Below are 22,400 nucleotides of genomic sequence, written 5' to 3'. Positions count from 1 at the left end.
ATGGAATGAGGAACCCCAAATGGAGCTCAGGCTCCTGGCAAATGGGGAAAGGAACTTCATATGGCATCTTTCCAGATGAGTCTAGGAATCTAGTTGTTTGTGTATGCAAACCCACAAAAACCACTAGATGTTCTAATTTCTGTTTTTCACCCATGGGTGTTTTTGAGATACCGCTTACTTTATCACACTTGCCTGTACTATCTATTACACTATCAAGCATTCTAAGCACACTATAAACATGGGTACAGTTTAAACTTCTGTTGACTTTAAGCACCCCACCCGCTTTTAGCCAACGGCCTACTTTGTACTAAGTGAAGCTTGCAGTTACAGAAGCAGATGAGCAGATAAACAGATAGCTGGCTCATTCTTATTTTTCATTGATCCACGTTGTTAGATTATTCATAGGCTTAATGGCTATATGATTTATTATTTGTCAGCTTTGGCTATTGGCTTTCTGTTAGCCCTGCTTTTATGGTCATATCACATTTTTTTCCTACACATAGAAACTAGGGAGCTAAAGATGCTTTTTTGGCAGTGGGACAAAATGTCATGGCTAAAGTCTTGAGGGCAGAAACCAGAAAATTCCTTCCAGAAGGTTCTGTTCTTTTCTGCTGAGGCAGCTGGATATATTATGATTTGCCTGAGAAGGGCTGGAAGGGCCCCGCCTTGCCTCTTTCCACCTGGTTTGGGGAGGGGTCTGACAGGCTTCACAAAGGCTGCAGCGGCTACTCAGCAGAGAGGACTCCTTTTTTTAATTGGTTCTAAGTTATATTTTATCTGTGTCATTTTAAGTGGTGGGGGTGTTTTAAATTTTGGTTTACGATTTGGTTTTTACTGTGTTGGGGTGGGATTAATGTCTAGATGGGGCTGGGGGTTCGTTCATTTTTAATATAATTGTGAATTGTTTTTCTTTTTGGTTCTTTGGTTTGCTGGGGGTTTTTTCCTATTGTTTTCTATAGTTTGTATCTGGTTCCTAAGGGGAGAGGGTCAGGGCTGCTGGGGAGTGGGCCCCAGCTAATAGAATGGCTGGGGCAATTTCCACAGGTGAAGATGTCCTGAGACACCAGATCTCTGTGATCACAGGTAGGAGGAGGAGCTATGCTAAGACCAGACCACATCATTACCAAGGAGGCAGGTTTAGTTGTTCTCCGAAGACTATCTCTGCCTCCAGGTCTGGTCTTGACCGGATGCATATTGGAATCAACAAGGGAGACCCACATGACCTGAAGGTGTTGCTGTGCAATGGCAGGTCAATGATTCATAAGACCACTGCCATCCACGGCTTGATTGTGGATGGAGGACTTGACCTGGCATGTTTGACAGAGACTTGGTTGAATGAAGCAGATGTGCCTGTCCTTGCCGCTGCTCGTCCACTAGGTTTCTTGTACGCACAGCAACCCAGGTCATGTGGGCGAGGGGGGGGGTAAAGTGATTTTTAGGAAGTCATTAGTCTGCAAAAGGCATCCTATTGGGAAGACCCAGTTTTCTGAGTGCATGTTCCGGAAGCTGGGCAATAGGGGCAGTACAGGATTCCTTATGGTCCCTGCTGCACGAGCTGCTTCAGGTCGTGGCGGATATGCTCCTGGAGACACCTAGCTTGGTTGTCCTGGGGGATTTTAGCATCCATGTCAACACAACCTTACAAGAGGCCGCTCGGGACATTGTGGAAAGCATGGGCTCCATGGGGCTGTCCCTGAAAAAGTTTGGCCCAACTCATAGCCGCAGACATGCCTTAGACCTGGTGTTCACCTCTAGTGACGTGGGTGAACTGACACCAAGTAAAAGTGAAACCAAAGAAGTGCCATGGTCAGATCACTTCCTGGTGCAACTGGACTTCTCTGCGACCCTTCCCCTCTGCAGGGAGGTGGGAGCGATTTGGATGGTCCGCCCCCAAATGGTTTCCAGAGAGTGGTAGTGGATGTTTTATCCCATGTTGATGGCCTTTCAGCTGATTCCCTGGTGGCCCGCTGGAATGCGAAGTTAACCAGGGCTATTGACTGTCTGGCTCCAAAGCACCCTCTCCAATTGCATGAAGCCTGGACAGCCCCGTGGTTTTCCCCGGAGCTGAGGGCAATGAAACAATAGCTGAGAAGGCTAGAGCACTGGTGGCGGAAAACTCATTTTGAATCAGACTGGACACGGGTTAGAGCTCAGCGACGAGCCTACCAAGTGGCAATAGCGACGGCGAAGAGGGCTTTCTTCACTGCCTCTATTGCATCTGCAGAAAATAGGAGCAGGAGACTCTTTCAGGTTGTAGTGAAGTTGGGAAATTTTGGTATGTCAAAACGTTGGTTCACGCAGGTGTGAGGCATTGTGGGAGAGTTAAAACTGTGGCCTTCTGGGGAAGGGGTGTCTGGTCTCTTTAACTGTAAAACTCCCTGTTACAGATAGGTAGCCGTGTTGGTCTGCCATAGTCAAAACAAAACAAATTCCTTCCAGTAGCACCTTAAAGACCAACTAAGTCAGTTCTTGGTATGAGCTTTCGTGTGCATGCACACTTCTTCAGATACACTGAAACAGAAGTTTCCACCAACTACCACCGAAAAAATGTTACACTAAAAGGGACTCCACATGGACCCCTCCTGATGGACGCAATACCACACTGGACTTGTACATTGACTGCTTCCGCCACAGAATCCAAACAGATGTGACCAGAAAACACCATCGCTTACAACAAAATCTAAACCATGCTGAAAGGAGAGCCATAGATAATCTCAGAAACAACCCAGACATTATAATTAAAGAAGCGGACAAAGGTGGAGCTGTCGTCATCATGAACAAAACTGACTACATTCAGGAGGCTCACAGACAACTTTCCAATACCGCCTTTTACATAAAATTGGACTCAGACCCCACACAAGAATACAAAAAAGAACTGAACAAGATTGTTAAGGAGCTACCCCCACACATCCAAGAACAGATCCTCACTAACACACCAACAGAACCGCGACCAGGAACTTTCTATCTTCTACCTAAAATACACAAACCAGGCAATCCAGGACGCCCCATCATTTCAGGTATTGGCACTATTACAGTGGGTGTCTCCAGTTATATGGACTCTGTTCTGAAACCATATGCCATCAGTGCTCCCAGCTATGTACGTGACACCACAGATTTTCTGAGGAAAATACAATCTTTAAATAATCTTCCCAACAATACTATACTAGCTACTATGGATGTGGAATCTCTGTATACCAACATCCCACACAACGATGGTTTACAAGCTATAAGGAACACCATTTCAGATAAAACCACAGCGGACTTTGCCACCAAACTCTGCCAATTTGTCCTTACCCACAACAACTTCAAATTCGGTGATGACCTGTTCCTTCAGATCAGCGGCACAGCAATGGGCACCCGCATGGCCCCACAGTATGCCAACATCTTCATGGCAGATTTAGAACAACGTTTCCTAAACTCCTACCCACTCAAACCTCTCTTGTACCTGCGATACATTGACGATATTTTTATCATCTGGACACATGGTCAACAGACCCTGAACACCTTCCACCAGAAATTCAATGATTTTCACCCCACAATCAACCTAACAATGAATCAATCTATGCAAGAAATACATTTTTTGGACACTACTATAAAAATACAGGATGGGCACATAGACACCACCTTATACCGTAAACCAACTGACCGACAAACATATCTACATGCCTCTAGCTACCATCCCAAACATACCAAACAGTCCATTGTATATAGCCAGGCACTACGTTACAGCCGCATCTGTTCCAATTCTACAGACAGAGACTCTCACCTAAGAGATCTACAGCAAACCTTTTTAGAACTAAAATACCCAACAGATGAAGTTAGACAACAGATCAACAGAGCCAGACTGATACCCAGAGAGAACTTGCTGCAAGACAGACCCAAAAAAGAAAATAACAGAACACCTCTAGTCATCACATACAGCTCCCAAGTTAAAACAGTACAACGCATCATCAGAGATCTGCAACCTCTCCTGGACAATGACAGTTCTCTTTCTCAAGCTCTGGGAGGAAGACCTTTCATTGCCTACAGACAGCCACCCAGTCTTAAACAACTCCTAACCCACAATAATACTACAACCAGACCTAACACGGACACTGGCACCAGAGCCTGCAATAAACCCAGATGCCAACTTTGCTGCCACATACACCCGGACAACACCATTACTGGCCCCAACAACATCACACATACCATCTCGGGACTATTTAATTGCTCATCGTCTAACATTGTGTATGCCATAAAATGCCAACAGTGTCCCTCAGCTCTCTATATTGGACAAACAGGCCAGACCTTACGCCAAAGAATAAACGGACATAAATCGGACATCAGGAATCACAAGACAGAGAAACCAGTAGGAGAACACTTCAATCTCCCAGGACATTCTATACAAGATCTCAAAGTAGCTGTTTTACTACAAAGGAATTTCAGAAATAGACTGGAAAGAGAAGCTGCTGAATTACAACTTATCACCAAACTTAAAACCATGGAGAAACCTGGTCTGAACAAAGACCTTGGATTCTTATCTCATTATACATGACAAAGCCATTTTTCACCTTTTCACCCCTTGCATTTTCCTGTAAGACCTATTGCAGTCGTTAAGAGTCGTCAACAGGCTCATCACAGCTATCTGCCAATCACCCATTCCCACCACCCTTCTGAGTAATACCCCTCCCCACCTTCTCACTATATAGAAGGGTCTGGAAACTTCTGTTTCAGTGTATCTGAAGAAGTGTGCATGCACACGAAAGCTCATACCAAGAACTGACTTAGTTGGTCTTTAAGGTGCTACTGGAAGGAATTTGTTTTGTAAAACTCCCTGTCTTTAGAAGTGTGAATCAATTACATCCTGACTTTAGGCAGGATGGGATGTTATCTGATTTGCAGATCCTGGCAGCTGGGGGCTTGAATGTGGATTGGGTGTGAAAAGGTACAAAAGGCTATCAAGTAATTTACAAGTCAAGAGCCTGGTACCTGTCAGAGAGAGCTGGGAACAGAGCGGGAGCCTTTTGATTTCAAGGCCTCTGAGTCTAAACAAAGTTCAGCTGTGCTGGTCTCCTGTCAATCAAGAGATATTGTCTCATCATACAACCATTGGTAAATTGGTAATTAACCTAAAGAAATGATTGGTCCCTAAACCTGTCCTCCACGTGGGGTTTTCAAGGATAAAGGTTTGGGGAATTCAGATGCAAATTGCAGAACATCTTGCCCTGCTGTTTCACCTGAGGGCGTTTGACCAGTGAAAGGACTTTGACTACTCGCTGTGCTTTGAACTGTTACTGTGTGAGTATGATTTTAGTTAGCTTTTTATTTTCTGTTTGTAACCCTTTCAAGAACTGTGCAAACTTTTTGAGTGGCTTTTTCAATAAACCTGGAAAAGGACTTTTGCCTTTTGTATTTTGTGCCTTTGCTAGGAGAAGCTGAACTGGTGCCTTACCGTTTGGACACCTACCTGTTGAATTTCTTTCTGCGTCACGGTAAAGTGACTCAGGCCTGTGCAACCTGGTAAATATCAAAGGGGGTTCTCCTCCTTGAACCCCATTTGAGGGTGGCCCAGGAAAGGAGGTGGTGGTAGCTTTACTGTTTGGGCTTGTGACTTGCAACACCTAGCGAACTCTCCTTCCTGCCAGGTCCTGCTGGTGTCTAGAGCAGTGTTTCCCAACCTTGTGCCTCCAGCTGTTTTTGAACTACAACTCCCATCATCCCTGACTAGTAAGACCAGTGGCAAGGGATGATGGGAATTGTAGTCCAAAAACAGCTGGAGGCACAAGGTTGGGAAACACTGGTCTAGAGGACTGGTCGGGGGGGGGGGAATAGTCCCCGCTATTACTACACAGGTGGTTCACAATTTAACAGAACCACCTTTGACATCGGAGCCTGGCAAAGACTCCAATATCTCCTGCAGTTTTTTGCAGATGAAATTGCTCAGATTCAGAGAGAGGTGGACTCCACTATGGGATCAGGGCCAGGGTGAGAGAGTGCTAGAGTCCTGTCTAGTCAAGCTGCATCAAATCAATTCAAATCTGTTACCTCCTAGGATGTGGACAGGCTGCTTGGACAAGTGAAACCAACCACCTGTCTCCTTGATCCTGGCTAATAAAAGTGAGCTGGGAAGAGACCCACTGCTTCTTAACAGACATCTTTAGACCCGGCTTAGCTTCATGCCAACGCTGCCTTCTCTCTCCCTACCCCTTTCCCTTTTCTTTTTGGCTCAGAGTCCTGCTCCCTCCATTTTATCATTCCCTTGGAGGAAATGGAGAAAGAAAGAGAGAGAAAAGCAAGGAGCCACACAGGCGTCCGCCCCCCGCCCCCCGCCGTCTGCAGCCGCTGGCAGGGAAGCGCCTCCTTCCCTGTCAACCAGCGGGGAAAGAAGCAAGCAGCAGTGTGCTGGTCCCGAGGGTTATCCGTGCGGCTAGGTCCAAGTCCAGTCCAAGGTCGAGGGTGCAGTATGGAGGCAGTCCGTCAAAGCTGAAGCTGGGTCCAAGGCAGGGAGTCAGGTGAGGTCAGGAACTCTGGCAGAAGAGCAGGACAGGGTGCAGGCAGGAACAGGCTACCAACAACATTGCTCCCGCGACTTGGGACTGGGGCTGGCTGGCTTTTATCTGCCCCAAGGCATAGGGCGGCCCCAGTCCACAGGTGACTTGCCTCTCCTAGCCTGGAGGCGAGCACTCCTCCTGCAAGAACTTAGTTCCCTCCGCCTCTCTGCCCTGAGCCTCTGCAGCCCAGGAGAGGCTGGAGGGTTACCAGACCCAGAGGCAACCTCAGCTTCCCCTGACAGGGCTGAGAGTGGAACACCTGCAGGCAATGGGTCCTCCATCACCTCAGGAGCCAGAGCAGACTCAGCTGGTGCCTGCACCTGAGGATCCGGCACAGGTGAGGACCCTTCAGGCTCAGCTGGTTCTGGAGGCAGGGAGTCCTGTGCAGGCTGGGATTCCTCAGGTTCAGCCTCCGAGTCCGAATCCCAGGCCATCACAAGCAGCCTTGGAGGCAGGCGGGACGTGGCGAGAGCAAACAGCTACACACGGGCGCTCCAAATGCACGTGCGCCCGCCCCTTGAAGCCAGCCGTGAGGTCCCTCCTCGCTCCAGCCTCTGCCTGAGCCCAAACTGGAGGCACGTTCACGGTCCAAGGCAACACGTGTGTAGCTGGCCGGTCAGGTGTCCTCCCTGAGAAGAGGAGGAGGCAGAGCCACGGCCGGGCTCGAGGGTCAGTGTCCTGGAGTTTTGGGCTCGTGCTGACCTCTCCTCACCCTCACCCTCACCCTCACCCTCACCCTCACCCTCCACCCCCACCCCCACCCTCCACCCCCCACTTCTCCTTTCCCACCAGGGCAACCGGCGGCAGCGGAAAGAACGTGGCAGCATTGTTCACTCGAAGCCACTGCTTTCTTTCGGGGCCGGGAGCGGGCACGTTGAACATTTTGTCTCCCCCCTCATGATGGCACCCAGGGCGGCTTGCCCCCACCCTACCCCCCTTTCTCCACCACTGCCTGGTACCTGATCCTTCTCCAGTCTGGTCTACTAATCCTATTTTAAACATGCATGGAACCACACAATCATGGCATTTTGACGCTAAATTACTAACCAGCCAATTAGCTGTGGAAGCCATCTCCACAACCATCTCAACATTTTGAACCTATTGCAGATATAGATTTACCAGAAAAAATGATGTGTGGTACTATGAAAGCAGCAGTATGGCAGGAAAGAATAAGATATGCAAACAACATGAACAAACAGCAACATCCTTACATATTGAATTGAAACAATTAGAACAGCACCATAAACCAATTGGTTCTACAAAAATTAGGAAGCAAATCAAAGTTACATGTCAGAAATTGGAAACTATAGAAATTCTACAAATAACAAAAAGCCTGCTGTATCTGAAACAAAAATAAATATGGGAAAAGGAATCAAAATTTAAATTATTTGCCAATAATTTAGGCCACTACAAAGGCCACTACACTGTCTCCCTGCACCTCCAAATGCTCCCTCTAAGATGAGTGCAATGATGGGAGGGACTGCCAACTCCTCCAGCCCCCAACACCCACCCCGTGTTTATTTTTACTCCCCCCCCCAGCCAAGTGCATAAAGCTGATTTTGTACGAATTAAGTTGTGAGTTGTCCATACAGATATTTGGAGAAACAGTAAAGAGGTGTTTCTTGGGACCCAACTTCTGAGTCTGTTTCCTCCACAGACTTCCGTCAGCCTCCAGGTTGTACTACTGCCTACAGGTGTCATGGAACTCCTCCAGTGTCCAAAAGTCCCGCCATGTGGGTGGTAGACCATCTTGCAGATACCTTCCGCAGCGCTGGCATGGAGCCTGGAACAGCTTCATGTAACTTCTTAACCAGGTCTTTAAAAGTCGGAAAGAAAAAGAAAGAAGGGAGGAAACTTAATATGGGCACTCCCAAGGTCATCACTTATGTCAAGACCAATGATGCAGAGGATGGGAAATGTATCTTGGCTTGAGTCCAGAGAGAGGCAGACTTTAGAAGGAAGTATACCAAAAACCCACAAGGTCACAGTATAGCTGATAGTATACTTTATTGGAATGCCTGTCCTCTCTCAATAAGCAACAACATAAACAGAAATTCCTGCAGTGACAAGCAGGTATTTGGAACTGAAGGGTCACCATGGACAGCCAGGACTTCCTTGCAGCTAGACCAAAATCAAATTCAGCTCATAAAAAGTGACCTTTTCATTATGACATGCTGGAGTCTGCCTCTTGCATCCAAACGATATCTATCCAAGAGCCACATGCTTCAGAAATGTGAAATCATACAGAAACATTTCTAAAACCAGTTTCACAGCTATCCTTTCAAACACGTGCCTTAAGTCTCAGCAAGAATATATGCAGATATCTTTTGTTCATGGCCAACATGGATTTAAATCTTGATCAGAAAGGAGGGCCATGACTAGGCATGAAGAGTTGCCAATTTTAGGGCAGGTCTGTTTGGCAGTGCTGCCTCTGTTGGGGAAATATATAATCTGATATTTACCATCTCTGTTGTCTTTGGCACCTAATGAAAACCATCCTCTTTCAACAACCATTTTAAATAGAGGTATTTCCCAGTCTGTTTCTGTATTGGGGATGTTTTTAGATGATTAAACTGTTAATCACTCATGTATCTGCCACCCTGGGCTCCTTAAGGAGGAAAAGCAGGATATAATAAATTTAATAAATAAATATGATCAGGTCCATTTTGGCTGCAGTGATAAAAAACATACCAGTTTCTGTGACTCTTGGGCACAGAAGGGAACAAAAACACACAAAGCTGCCTAATGCTGAATCACATTATTGGTCTGTATGTTTTGCTATTGTCATAGGGAACCTGCAGCCCTCCGGGGGTTAGAAGACTGGGAAAGGTTGTGGAAGAAAGGGGTTAAGTTTACTGCATGTACTGCATTAAAAGAAAACATTACGAAAATGATGTATAGATGGTACTTAACCCTGGTAAAATTAGCAAAGATTTACCACACAAATGATAATTTATGTTGGAAGTGCAAAGAAAAAGAAGGCACCTTTTATCATATGTGGTGGACATGTCCCAAGGTGAAGGACTTCTGGGAAAAGATTTATAATGAGTTGAAAAAAATGTTGAAAAATACATTTGTTAAGAAACCAGAAGCCTTTCTACTTGGAATAATAGGATTGGAATTGCCCAAAGAAGATATTGGGTTGTTTTTGTATGCCACTACAACGGCAAGACTGCTATTAGCCAAAAACTGGAAATCGCAAGAAATACCAACAGTAGAAGAATGGCAGATGAAGATGTTGGACTTTTTGGAGCTGGCCGACCTGACTGGAAGAATCCGCGACCAGAAAGAAGAGGAGACACAAGAGGATTGGAAGAAATTTAAAGATTACTTAGCCAAATATTGTAACATAAAATAATTAGAAGTCACTTAAAAGTATCAAACAGGTTTAGGATTAGAATAAGAATGAATTGTAAAGCATTATGGATTTAGATCATTAAGAAAAGAGAAGAAGATAGTAAATTGAAGGAGTTAATTTTATTAGAAATATGATTTTGGAGAACTATTACATGGTGATATAATGGAATTCAGTTAGGGAGGATTTGAGGAAGTCAGTTAACAATGAAAGTTAAATGGGGTTTTAGAAGTAATAAGTGTTTATATTTCTGTTTCTTTTTTTTCCTTTAGTATTGTAATGTGTGTTTTTTTTGTGTGTTTTATATGTTATGTCTGTTATAAATGTGGAAAATTAATTTTAAAAATTGGAAAAGAGAAACACATTATTGGTCTGTATGTTTTGCTATTGTCATAGGGAACCTGCAGCCCTCCAGATGTTGTTTGACTACAACTCCCATCATCTCTGAGCATTAGTGATACTGGCCAGGGCTGATGGGAATTGGAGTCCAACAGCACCAGGGTAGGAAGATTGGCCGACAAAAACTGGCAGCTGCCCACCCCCCCATGTTTCAGGCAGGAGTATTTTCTGCACTTTCAGTATACAAAGCATCTGGTTCATAGCCTTATCTCTACAGAGATACTTTTTTACTATATTGACCCCAAATACCTACTTGCAGGTGTGCAGACTGAATTTTAGTTGCATCTACTTATGGAAAGTAGTGGGACAGCAGAGTATATAGGGAAAGGCCCATAGCTTGATATTGATCATCTGCTTTGCATGGAGAAGGTCCCAGATTCGATTTTCTTTTTTCTTTTTTTTTATTTTAAAAAAATATTTATTTATACAACAAGAAAAAACAAGAAAACACACACACACAAAAAACACAAGTACCAAATTACACACAAATTACAAAAATAACCATAGACACATAATTTTCTTGGCAAACAATAAAACATCTATTGGTCTTAACACTAAAGACCCAACTTCCCGTCTATTCCATATTTCAAGTTCAAATTACTTATTGCCAATACACATTTTTTTCATAATTAAACTTATTCTCAATAAATCTAATTTTTTCTCTCTACCTAGCAACTATTACTGAAGTTCCTCGAATGCTGCAACAGAATTTAAACTACTATATTTATTTTTCAGATATTCTTTGAAAACCTCCCATTTAGAAACAAATTCCTGTTTGGATTTATTCTTTATTTTTTCTGATAAACCATCTAATTCAGCATATTCTGTCAGCTTTTGGATCCAATCTTGTATAGAGGGGATTTCATTACTCTTCCATTTTGCTGCGATCAAAACTTTTGCTGTCGCCGTCGCATATAAAAAGATACCCTTCCTCTTTTGTGGAATATCCAAATCTGTTATTCCCAGGAGATAGGTCTCTGGTTTTTTATTGAATGAGATCTTTAGCATTTTTTGCAGTTCTACATGTATACTCTCCCAGAATACCTGTATTTTCCTACATGTCCACCACATATGGTAGAATGTTCCTGAGTCTCCGCATCTCCAACAATTACTTGACACATTTTTATACATTTTTGAGAGTTTCCATGGTGTTAGATACCATCGATGTTGCATTTTTTGAAAGTTCTCTCTAATCGTGTAACAATTTGTGAATTTCCAATTGATCTTCCATAAATTTTCCCATTGGGCCATGGTTATTGAATGGCCAAAATCCTGAGACCACCTCACCATTGCCACTGTTACCTCCTCCTCCTTGACTGTCCAGTCAAGGAGGAGTCGGTAAGTTTTGGAAAGAGTTTTTCTTTTAGAATTTACAAGATCAGATTCGAATCGGGAAGTTTCTACTGAGAACCCCTTTTGTTTGTCAGATTTAAATTTTTCAAATAACTGATGGTATTGGAACCAGTCTGAAATGTGTTCTCTTATTTCCTCAAATTTTTTTAATTTTATTTGGTTATCTTCATTTTTTAGAAGTATTTTATATGTTGGCCAGCTTTCCTGAGTATTTTTCCGTTTTACTGCTATGGCTTCTACTGGAGAAGTCCACCACGGGACTTTAGGCTCCATCAGGTTTTTATATTTTTCCCATACAGCAAAGAGTGACTTTCTTATTATATGGTTGGTAAAATTTTTATGAATTTTCGCTTTTCCATATATTAGGTAGGCGTGCCATCCCCAACGGTTGTCAAAACCTTCCAGGTCCAGGAGGTCCGGATCCTGCAACGTGCACCAATCTTTTAACCAGGTGAAACAGGCTGCCTCATAATAAAGTTTTAGGTCGGGTAGGGAAAAGCCTCCTCTCTCTTTTATGTCTATTAAGATCAGGTGTTTAATCCTGGGTTTCTTCCCTTCCCACAAAAATTTGGAAATTTCTCTTTGCCATATCTTGAGACAACCTGCTTCACCGAGTATCGGAATCATTTGAAATAAAAAGATTAATTTTGGAAGCACATTCATCTTTATAATGGAAATCCTACCGAGAAATGTTAATTTTAGTTTACTCCAGGTTACCAAATTTTTTCTAATCTCTAGCCAAGTTTTGGTGTAATTATCCTGAAATAAGTTTATGTTCTTGGGGGTGATCCAAATACCCAAGTATTTCGCTTTTGAAGAGATTTTCAAGCCCAATATTTTTTCTAAGTGGTTACATTTTTAACAAGCATTTTTGTTTTTGTAATATTCAGCTTAAAGCCTGCCACTTCTCCAAATTCTTTAATCAGTTCCAGCACTCTTTTCAGACTTTCTTTAGGGTTTTCAGTCATAACGAGTAGATCGTCCACGAAAGCTTTAATTTTATATGTTTTGTTTCCCAGAGTGATGCCTTTAACAAGCTGATCCCTTCTTATCTGATTGTTCAATACTTCCATCACCAAGATAAATATCAGTGGAGACAGTGGGCAGCCCTGTCTGGTTCCCTTGTTTATTTTGCACTCCTCAGTAATTCTTCCGTTGATGATCAATTTTGCATATTGTTCTGAGTAGATGGCATTTATTCCTTTACAAATATTTTCTCCCAGTCCGATTTCTTCCATTATTTTTTTCATAAACTTCCAGGACACGTTATCAAAAGCTTTTTCAGCGTCTACCAACATAATAGCTGCTGGTTTATCAATTTTAATATCCAAATATTCTAATACATTGATCACACATCTAATATTGGATTGCATAAATCGTCCGGGAAGAAATCCGGTTTGATCTTTATGAATTATCTCTTTCAGCACCATTTTTAATCTATTTGCAAGAATGTCTGCAAATATCTTGTAATCGTTATTTAGCAGTGCAATGGGTCTGTAATTGGCCATGTTTGAGGCTTCTGTTCCTTGTTTATGGATAAGAGTAATAGAGCTGTCCTTCCAGGTTTTCGGAAGTTTTCCATTTGCCAGAATATTATTCATTAGGTCTTTCATGGGAAGAAATAATGCTTGTTCTAACTTTTTATAGTAATTAGCTGGAAGACCATCTGGGCCCGGTGTCTTTCCTAATTTTGATCTCTGTATAGCTTGTTGCACCTCCATAGCTGTTATTGGTGAGTTCAAGATTTCAGCTTTTTCCTTAGGTATTATTGGTAGTTTATTTTTGCCCAGATAATCAATTATTTTTTCCAGAGTCTCTGGACCTTCATTATATAGTTTTCCGAAAAAACTAGCAAAGTTTTTACTAATTTCCTTAGGTTCTTGAATCCATTTGTCTTCAATTTTAATTTTATTGATAATTCTATCTTCTTTTTTCTTCTTTAATTGCCAGGCCAGAAGTTTACCAGGTTTATTTGCAAACTCAAAATTTCTATGTCTCAACCATTTTATCTTCCATTCTATCTCTTCATTTATTATCATGGAGAATTGCATCTGTAAAATTTTTATACTTTGCTTAATTGGTTCATCATCTGGTTTTTGGAAAAGGATCCTTTCCTTTTTTCTAATTTCCTCCCAGATCTCTATTTTCTTCTTCTCCTTTATTTTCCTTTGGAATGCGTTTTGTTGTATAAAGAAGCCTCTTATGATGGCTTTACCCGCGTCCCAAACCGTCTCTAGATCTACTCCTTGATTTAAATTAAACTTAAAATATTCTTCTAAGATTTGCTTGGCCTTCTGTACAATTTTTTCATCGTTTAGCATACTCTCATTAAGTTGCCACCTTTTAACCTTTTCTTCTTTTCCTTTAAAGTTAACCCAGACCGCGCTGTGGTCAGAAATTGTCCTTGGGTGGATTTCTGCTTTTGTAATATTATTTAATAAATCCTTTGTTGTCCAGATCGCGTCGATTCGTCCCGCCGATTTATGTGGCTCTGAGTAATGTGTAAATTCTTTCTCTGTTGGATTCTTAAACCTCCAAGCGTCGAACAAATTCAGGAGTTCTATTAATTGGAAAAATGTAGTTGGGAGTTTGTTCTGCCTCTTTTCTTTCTGTTTTATTGTCCTGTCCATGTTTGGATTGACTACTCCATTAAAATCTCCTAACAGTATAATTTTTTCCCCTATATATTCTATGACTTTTTCTTCCAGGAATTGATAGAATTCGGATTTTCTTTCATTTGGTGCATAGATTCCAATAACTATCACTTTTTCATTATTGATCTTAACCTCTATAATCACTGTTCGGCCTTTTTCATCATTATAAAGCAGTTTTGGCTCCAGCTGAGGTTTTACATAAATTACCACCCCTCTCTTTTTTTCTTTACTTGATGCAATAAACTCAAGCCCCAATCTCTTATTTATTAATACTCTCTTATGTTTTTCCGCTACATGAGTTTCTTGCAGACAGATTAGATCATATTTTTGCTTAACCAGAATATGTTCCACCTTGTTCCTTTTTGATTTTTCATTTAAACCATTTACATTCCAAGTAATAAATTTATAATCCATACTTTATTTCTTATGCTACGTCAACAGGTTAAAAAAAAAATATTACACATTCAAGGCCTCAGTATAATTTAATAAATTCCCTTCTTAGATCTGTCTCCTAACTCTCAACCGTTTGTTCAATATCCTCTGACTCTCCCAACAATTGCCTTTTTCCTCTGAGGTCTTTCCGGTACTTTCTCCAGAACTTGTCCGCATCTAATGCCGACAAGCACTTTCTACGTTTCCCTTTGAAGAAAAAAGAGATGCCTTCCGGGTACTCCCACCTATAGTCCACTGCCTTTGCCTTTAATGCCTCGGCCAGAGGTCTATAAGCTTCTCTCTTTTTTATCAACCGATTTGGAATAATCTTGTGGACGATAATATCATTTCCTTCTGATTGAAATTTCTTCTTGTTACTAGCTTGTAAAATTCTGTTTCTGAAATCCATAGAGTTAAAAGAGACTAAACAATCAGCCGGCCAGTTGTTTACTTTTGCTACATTAGATTTGACTCTGAATGCTTTTTCTATTTTTTGTGCTACTTCTGCTTCTTCTAGGTCTAACCAAGCTGCTAGCTCTTTTGAGATTTTTTTCTCAATTGTTTCCTCTGCGTCCTCCATTAGTCCTCTGAATCTTAGGGTATTCTCCCTTCTCTGCATTTGCAACATCGCAATAGAGTCCAAAGTTGAATCCTGCTGTGCTTTCAGATCTGCTGTTTCTTTCCTTATCTTATTCCTTATTCCTTTTTCAACTCTCTATTTTCATTTTGTAATTTTTTCTGAGCTTCCTCTAGGTTCTGTGTTTTACCTTTAAGGTCTAGCACTATTTTCGTCAGTTCTGAATTTTTTTGTACTAAATTGTTGACCTGAGTTGATAACTCAGCTGCTATTTTCACATTTTCATCTATTTTGGCTCCCATTGAAATAAGTTTTTCTTCTGTTGCTTTTGCCTTTTCATTTACATTATTTTTTAAATCTTGGATATCTTTCTTCAAACTTAAAATTAATTCTCTCATATCTAATGGTTGATCCATGTCAATTACAGAAGTTCTCCTGATTTGTGAGGCTGATACTGCCGCAGAACCTGACACAATTGTTTTTTTACCATACATCACTAAGAAATTCAATTAGCTCACTAGGTAATTTGTTCTCTTCCCTTCTGTCTTACAGATTGGATATCAATTAAGTTCAATCTTTCTTAATACAATTACGACAATTTTACCAGTCCGATCGTGATCTCTGGCCTATGTATCCACTATTTTTTTATATTCCCAGTTTCACTAAATATATTTTAAATTGATTATGAACAATTATCTAATTAGTTACAGCCAAGTATCAATACAGCAATATCACAAATTCATCAGATCAAATAAATATAATAAGTGATTGCAATCCTTGCATTTACTTAATCATTCAGGGTAATAGATCAAATGTATAATTCTTTAAACAGGTTAACGGTTCAGTTAGTCTGCACCTTGCAACAAAGCTAATGACATCTGATGCTAATATCAGCTGCATTAGCTACCAATAGATAGCGAAAGGCTAAGCAAACAAGAACAGAAAAAAACAGAAACAAAAAAAAACAAAAAAAAACACAAGACAAAACGACACAAGTTGAGAACCACACAAAAACGACCAGAAAAACAACAAAAATGAAACAAACAGAGAAACAAAACAAAACAAAAACACAAAAGAAATGCAAAGGAAAGAAACAAAGAAAGGATAGAAGGGTAAGAGAAAGATAAAGCAAAAGAAGTAATAATAATAATGCAATTTATAATTTGTAAAGAAATAAAGAGGGGGAAGAAAATACGAAAAGTATATTTAAATAATAAGAAAAGAGCTGGGGAGTATTTTGAATTAATAATGTACAATGCAATAATGTTATGTGCTATTAAGTTCTCTCTAGATGTTACTTTTCCAGAGGTAACAGGAATGCTATTCCAGTAATGGGTTATAGGGTCTATAAGAATTTATGAAACCTTGTCTCTTTCAGCAGATTATGATGCAGCGTTTTGGGATCTTCAATAGTTGCAGATCTTGCAAAAATCCCTGTAATTGCTCTTATAAGTCTTATTAGAGGAACGTCTTTTTCAAAAGAGGGCAAAGTTTTCTTTCACCAGCTGATGTCGCTGTTTGAGTCACTCCCTCTCTGCGATTTTCGACCCCCTTCTCTTTCTATGTCAGTCTAATATGTCAGTCTAATATGTCAGTCTAATACAGTTCGTTTCCGTTCCTCAAACCAGGAAAATGTCGGTCTAAGAAAATGTCGGAGCGCATGAGTCAGCAGAAGTACTCTTAGCTGTTATTAAGTTGATTTATACTCCGTAGCAGTCCACAACCGAGGACAAACAGAAATCCCCAGAAAAGGAGAATAGCCACACTTCTTGGGAGAGGAGAGGCGATGTTTATCAGTCTTGTGACAGTTTTATAACTTTGTAATCAATCACTCTCTCACACACTCCCCACCGTTCTCTGGGAGTCTCTGGCCTCTTATATTCCTTTTGCCAGCGTGAACAGACAGTTGAAAACTAACTTGTGAACAACAGTTAATTTTATACTGAAGAGTCTGGAGACCCCTTTATATATTTCACCACTTGGGAAAGGTCTTTTTTATTATTTCTTCTTCATGACTTCTTGGTTTATTTCTGTCGCAACACTAATGAAGCCACAGGTAATCTTTATGTTCATAACTCCAGCAGAAAAAAATGGCTAAAACGTCTTAGGTATTAATGGAATAGACGTCTTTTTTGAAAAAAACCAGTCTGATATAGCTTGTAGGTAAATCTTGGTCAGTTGCGAAAAGCCATTTAGGTTCAAACACTTTGTTTTTAGTCGTAAATTAGCAAGTTCAGTAGGTAAAATAGGCTAATCGTTTAGGTTTGCTTCAGTTTGTTAGAAGTGTAGCCACAGACATACCCACGGGCTCGAGCTTCTCGTCAGCGGAGGGTTGCAGGAACTAGCACCGAATAAGTTCTCCCCCTTCTCCCCCTTCTTGCTCAGCTTTTAGGAGCTTGAAAAAGGTCTGGGGGTCCTCTTCTTCATGCTGCAGCAACGCCATATCACCTGGAATCTCCTTCCAAGGCTTCGGGGTCAGCTTAGCTTTAGCTCCCCCTTCTAGCTCCACTAACGAACGCGTACCTCCCGACCTTGGCAGAGTGGGAGAGACGCATCTGACCATGAGCAAAGACTACGCGGAAGTCCCGAGAAGGTCCCAGATTCAATGCTCAATGGCATCTCCAGGTAAGGCTTGGAAAGACCCCTGCCTGTGTATGGGTTTCTTGAAGACATATTATATCGGCTCCTTGTTCTCTGGCTAGCCTGGATAACCTATATCGTTTACGGTTGGATGTAAGACCATTGACATTCAGTGAAATAATTTTGACTGAATTAACCATATTATTTGTTGCTTTGAATTTTGTGTACGTTAAGCTGAGGATTTCTCCCCCCATACAATTCTTTACCCCCCTCCCCCCCATGGAAGAGAAAATATATCGAGGAAGAATTTTCATCCCCTCTCTCCACATTCCAAAAAAGCACGCATCCCCTCCCTCCCCTTAACCAAAACATTTTTAAGACGTAACATCATGCGAGTGTGTTCTTGGTCTTTTCTCTGGTCGTGTTGAAGCTTCACCTGAGTGTCCTTCTCCTGCATCCACCTCTTCCGCTGCCTCCTCCTCAATTACCTGTAGTAGTAACTCATCAAGTTCGATTCCCAGCTGCGTCAATAAAATCCCAGCCTCTGTTGGGTTCTCGGCTATAAACCTTTTACCATCTTTAAAAATCAGTATAGAGGCAGGGTATGCCCAGGTAAACCTTATGTCGTTATTATGCAGTTTTTGTGCATAAAGTTTCATTTGGCTTTTTTGCCTTAGAGTAGCCTGGCATATGGGACGCGGGTGGCACTGTGGGTTAAACCACAGAGCCTAGGACCTGCCGATCGAAAGGTCGGCGGTTCAAATCCCCGCGGTGGGGTGAGCTCCCGTTGTTCGGTCCCAGCTCCTGCCTACCTAGCAGTTTGAAAGCACCCCTAAGTGCAAGTAGATAAATAGGGACCGCTTTCTAGCGGGAAGGTAAACGGCATTTCCGTGTGCTGCGCTGGTGCTGGCTCGCCAGATGCAGCTTAGTCACGCTGGCCACGTGACCCGGAAGTGTCTTCGGACAGCGCTGGCTCCCGGCTTCTTGAGCAAGATGAGCGTGCAACCCTAGAGTCGGACACGACTGGCCCTGATGGGCAGGGGTACCTTTACCTTTACCTAGCCTGGCATATGTCTCGACTCACCCACACTCTTTTCCCTTGGAAACTCAGTTCTTTAATTTTCTTCAAAGTCTGGTATACCTGCTGTTGCAGCTTCTCTCTAGAAAATTTAACTATTACATTCTTGGGGGATTTTCTCCCCCTGGGCCCTCGGCAGCGATGGGCTCGTTCCACATCTTCTGCCTTCAAACTAACTCCTTGAGTACATAGCCAGGGTCTCAAAGTTTCTTCCAACTCTTTAGCCTGTATTTCTTCTGGAATTCCTCCCAAAATCATATTAGCTCTTCTCTGGCGGTCCGACAATTCTGCCACCTGTTTAGATAGAGTAGTTACCGTACCTTTTTTTCATTTTTTCTGGGCTAGCTCTTTAGCTTGAATTGCTAATTGCTTCACCCCCTTAATTTGACTCCTATCCGTAAGACATCCTCCTTCACCGACTTGATATCTTCTCTAATGTTGTTTTGGGAGGCAAGCATTAAGTCCTGAAAAGCTGCTAGCTGAACTGATAAATCTTTCAACGTTTTTGCCATCCTTAGGTTGTTAAATAGAGTCATAAATAAGAGGGAACTGCTGGGCGTCTCCGTTAGGCTTGAAGTTAATTTAGCGACTTTCTTACCAAGTTTGCAGGCTTGAATTCGGCAACCCCGGTTTCTCTACAACTTCACACTCTCTCTTTAGTCTTTATTTTCTTTTTTCAGTTTATCTTACATTCCTTTAGGCCATAAATTGTTTAGCTTGGCAGGGGAGTTCCAGGGCAGATGACAGGCTCGAGCTAGAGCATGCACACACTCTCCGCAAGCTGTCTTAATAAGACAACACGCATGGCATGTTATAGGTGACCCCATGCCACAGGTACCGAACAGAGGGTGGCACGAAGCTGATAAACAAGCGAGAGCTGCAATCACCTTGTCTGTGTTGGACAACCAGCTTATCCATATTCAAGGATTGAATACAGCACAGGAGGCGTGGCTTGCTTTACGAGAAGCACATCTTCATGTCGCAGCAAGATCCACCCTCTTGCACTTCCAGAGGCTTTCCAATTTGAAGCTGAAAGTGGGGGGAGACTTGCAGAAACACCTCACCCAGATGAAGTTTCTGCATGGCCAGCTGGTGCAGAGGGAGTTTGAACTTCCGGAGTCACTCTTTTGTTTTATGATTATCAACAGCATGGATGCATCGTATGCATCGTATGCGGTTGTGGCATCACAGCTTGGAGCTCTGCCAGCTGCTGATTTGACTGTTCAGAGAGTCTGCTCAACGCTCTTGAATGAGTCTGACTGCCAGATGGCGCTTGCAGCTGATGAGGGGAATGCCAAAGCCACAAAAGCACCCCTCTCAGCAGTGGAAGGTACAGGGGAGGCTGTTGCTTTGAAAGCCCTACGGTGGCGGAAGTGTGGGAAAGAGGGCCACCTGCAGAAGAACTGCAGGAACGGCAAGAAGCCCAAGAGCTCCGGGGCAGGAGGGGCCAGTGGCAAGAATCGTGCCAAGTCTAGCTCTACCCAGGCACTTGCTTTAATCACACCAAGCACCTCCCCAACTACCCAGAATGCCTTTGTCATAGATACTGAGGTGACAGTCCATCTAACTGGACAGAAAGGTTTGTTTGTTACCTTTAAGGAGCAACATGACACCATCAAGCAAGCAGATGGTCTTTGTCTGAGAAGTGAAGGGATTGGGAAAATATTCCTTCAGGGCATCCAGATCACAGTGGACAATGACTTATAATTTGCTCAGTGTGTCTCAGCTAATGGTGCAAGATTATTGTGTTTCTTTTGACAGGCAGAAATGCATCATTGCCAAGAATGGACATGATCTTCTGTATGCTTACAATGAAGACGGCTTGTATTTACTTTCATTTGATAATGATTAATGTAATGATAATGTGACACAAGAGGTAAGAGTCAATGTGGCTCTGAAAGGCAAAACGGCTTTTCAGCAGGTGGGTCCTCTATCACCCTCTAGAGGCAATGCCAAGTATTACCTGATTTTGGTTGATTCTCATTCTAAATATGCATGGGTCTATATGCTAGAGAAGAGAAATCAAGCGTTGACAACGTTCAGTGAATTTTGTGCATGGGTAAAATCTGTCCATGATGTGCAAATTGATTGTCTTTTCACAGGTCAGAAACAGGATTTTGTTTCACAGGAATTTGGAAGTTTCCTGGCTGCACAAGGGATGAAGCACAAAGTTGCTACCCAGGAGTCTTCATGGAACACCAATTTATGTGTAAGGGTAAACATGGAGTTACAAAAAGCCATGAGAGCGTTACTGCTTAGTGCAGGCTTGCCAAATGAGTTTTGGGTTGAATCTCTGAATTGTTATGTGTATTCTTATAACAGGAGATACTCCAAAGCTGTCAAATGCACACCCTATGAGAAACTGTTTTGTCAAACACCTTAGGGTTTTTGGGTCTGACGTGTGGGTGGAGACACCACAGAGTGAGAAGCTCAGCAAAAGTGGTGCACATGGTATATTTCTGGGGTACAAAAAAGGCTAGTACAGAGTACTGATGTCTAACACCAACACAGTTCTACTTGATAGAGATGTGGAGTACACTGCAAAACGGGGGGGGGGGGATGTTGTTGGGATGTTCCATTCCACCGTAAGGAACAGACGTGGGACTGTTGCGTGTCACATGTCTGTAACACATACCAGCATTGCATGCTGGGAACTTTCTGTTTTGCTTTGGACACGAAGGAGATCAGACATGTTTCCTTTTGTCCTGATCTACACTGAATAAACCTGCTTGTAAATATGCTCACACAGCCTCTCGTGTCACTTCTGTTTGCACAGCATTTTCTCTGCTGAATTGTGTGCTCAGTCTTCAAAAGCCTTGGCCGCAGATTTATGCTGCACCAAGGACCGGAGTTCGCCCAGCACACCGGCCAGTGGGCTGGAGCCAGCTGGGGGCCTGCCAATGGCCCTCGTTTCCTTGGGTGCATGCCAACAAATGTAACTATTTTCCAAAGTTATCCTGTCAGTGATGGCTCAGGTGAGGGATCTGACACTGACAGTGACAGTGGGGGCACAGGTAGCGATTCAACTGATACAGCAGACTATAAGAGTGCAGTCACGATGATTAGACCATCTGAACAGTCTGATCATGAACTGGAGGAACCACTGTTCACAATAGGTCACCATTCTCCACAGGAGAAGCGCAGTAAGGAAGACATGAGCTTAATGTGCAGGTCAGAGAGAGCACCAAAGGGTAGAAGACCCATCAAATATGCTCATGAGTTTGCTAACACAGCTGTTGCAAATATAGCTGTGGGTAGTAGCACGAAACAGGTTTCAGAACCTGAGGTCTTGCAAGGGGTACAAGGTTTGTCTTCAAAGGACGCGGAACCACGCTCAAAGGCTGCAAGGGCCAACACTGTTTTCTCAGACAGGAAAAGAGCTAAGGCTCTAGTCCCATGGAAGGAAGGTAACCAGAAGTGCAAAATGGTCAGGCACAAGGCC

Source organism: Podarcis erhardii (assembly GCF_964252035.2).
Source record: "Podarcis erhardii genome assembly, chromosome: W".
In the NCBI taxonomy this organism is placed as follows: domain Eukaryota; kingdom Metazoa; phylum Chordata; class Lepidosauria; order Squamata; family Lacertidae; genus Podarcis; species Podarcis erhardii.
Note: the sequence above shows the minus strand (reverse complement) of the source record.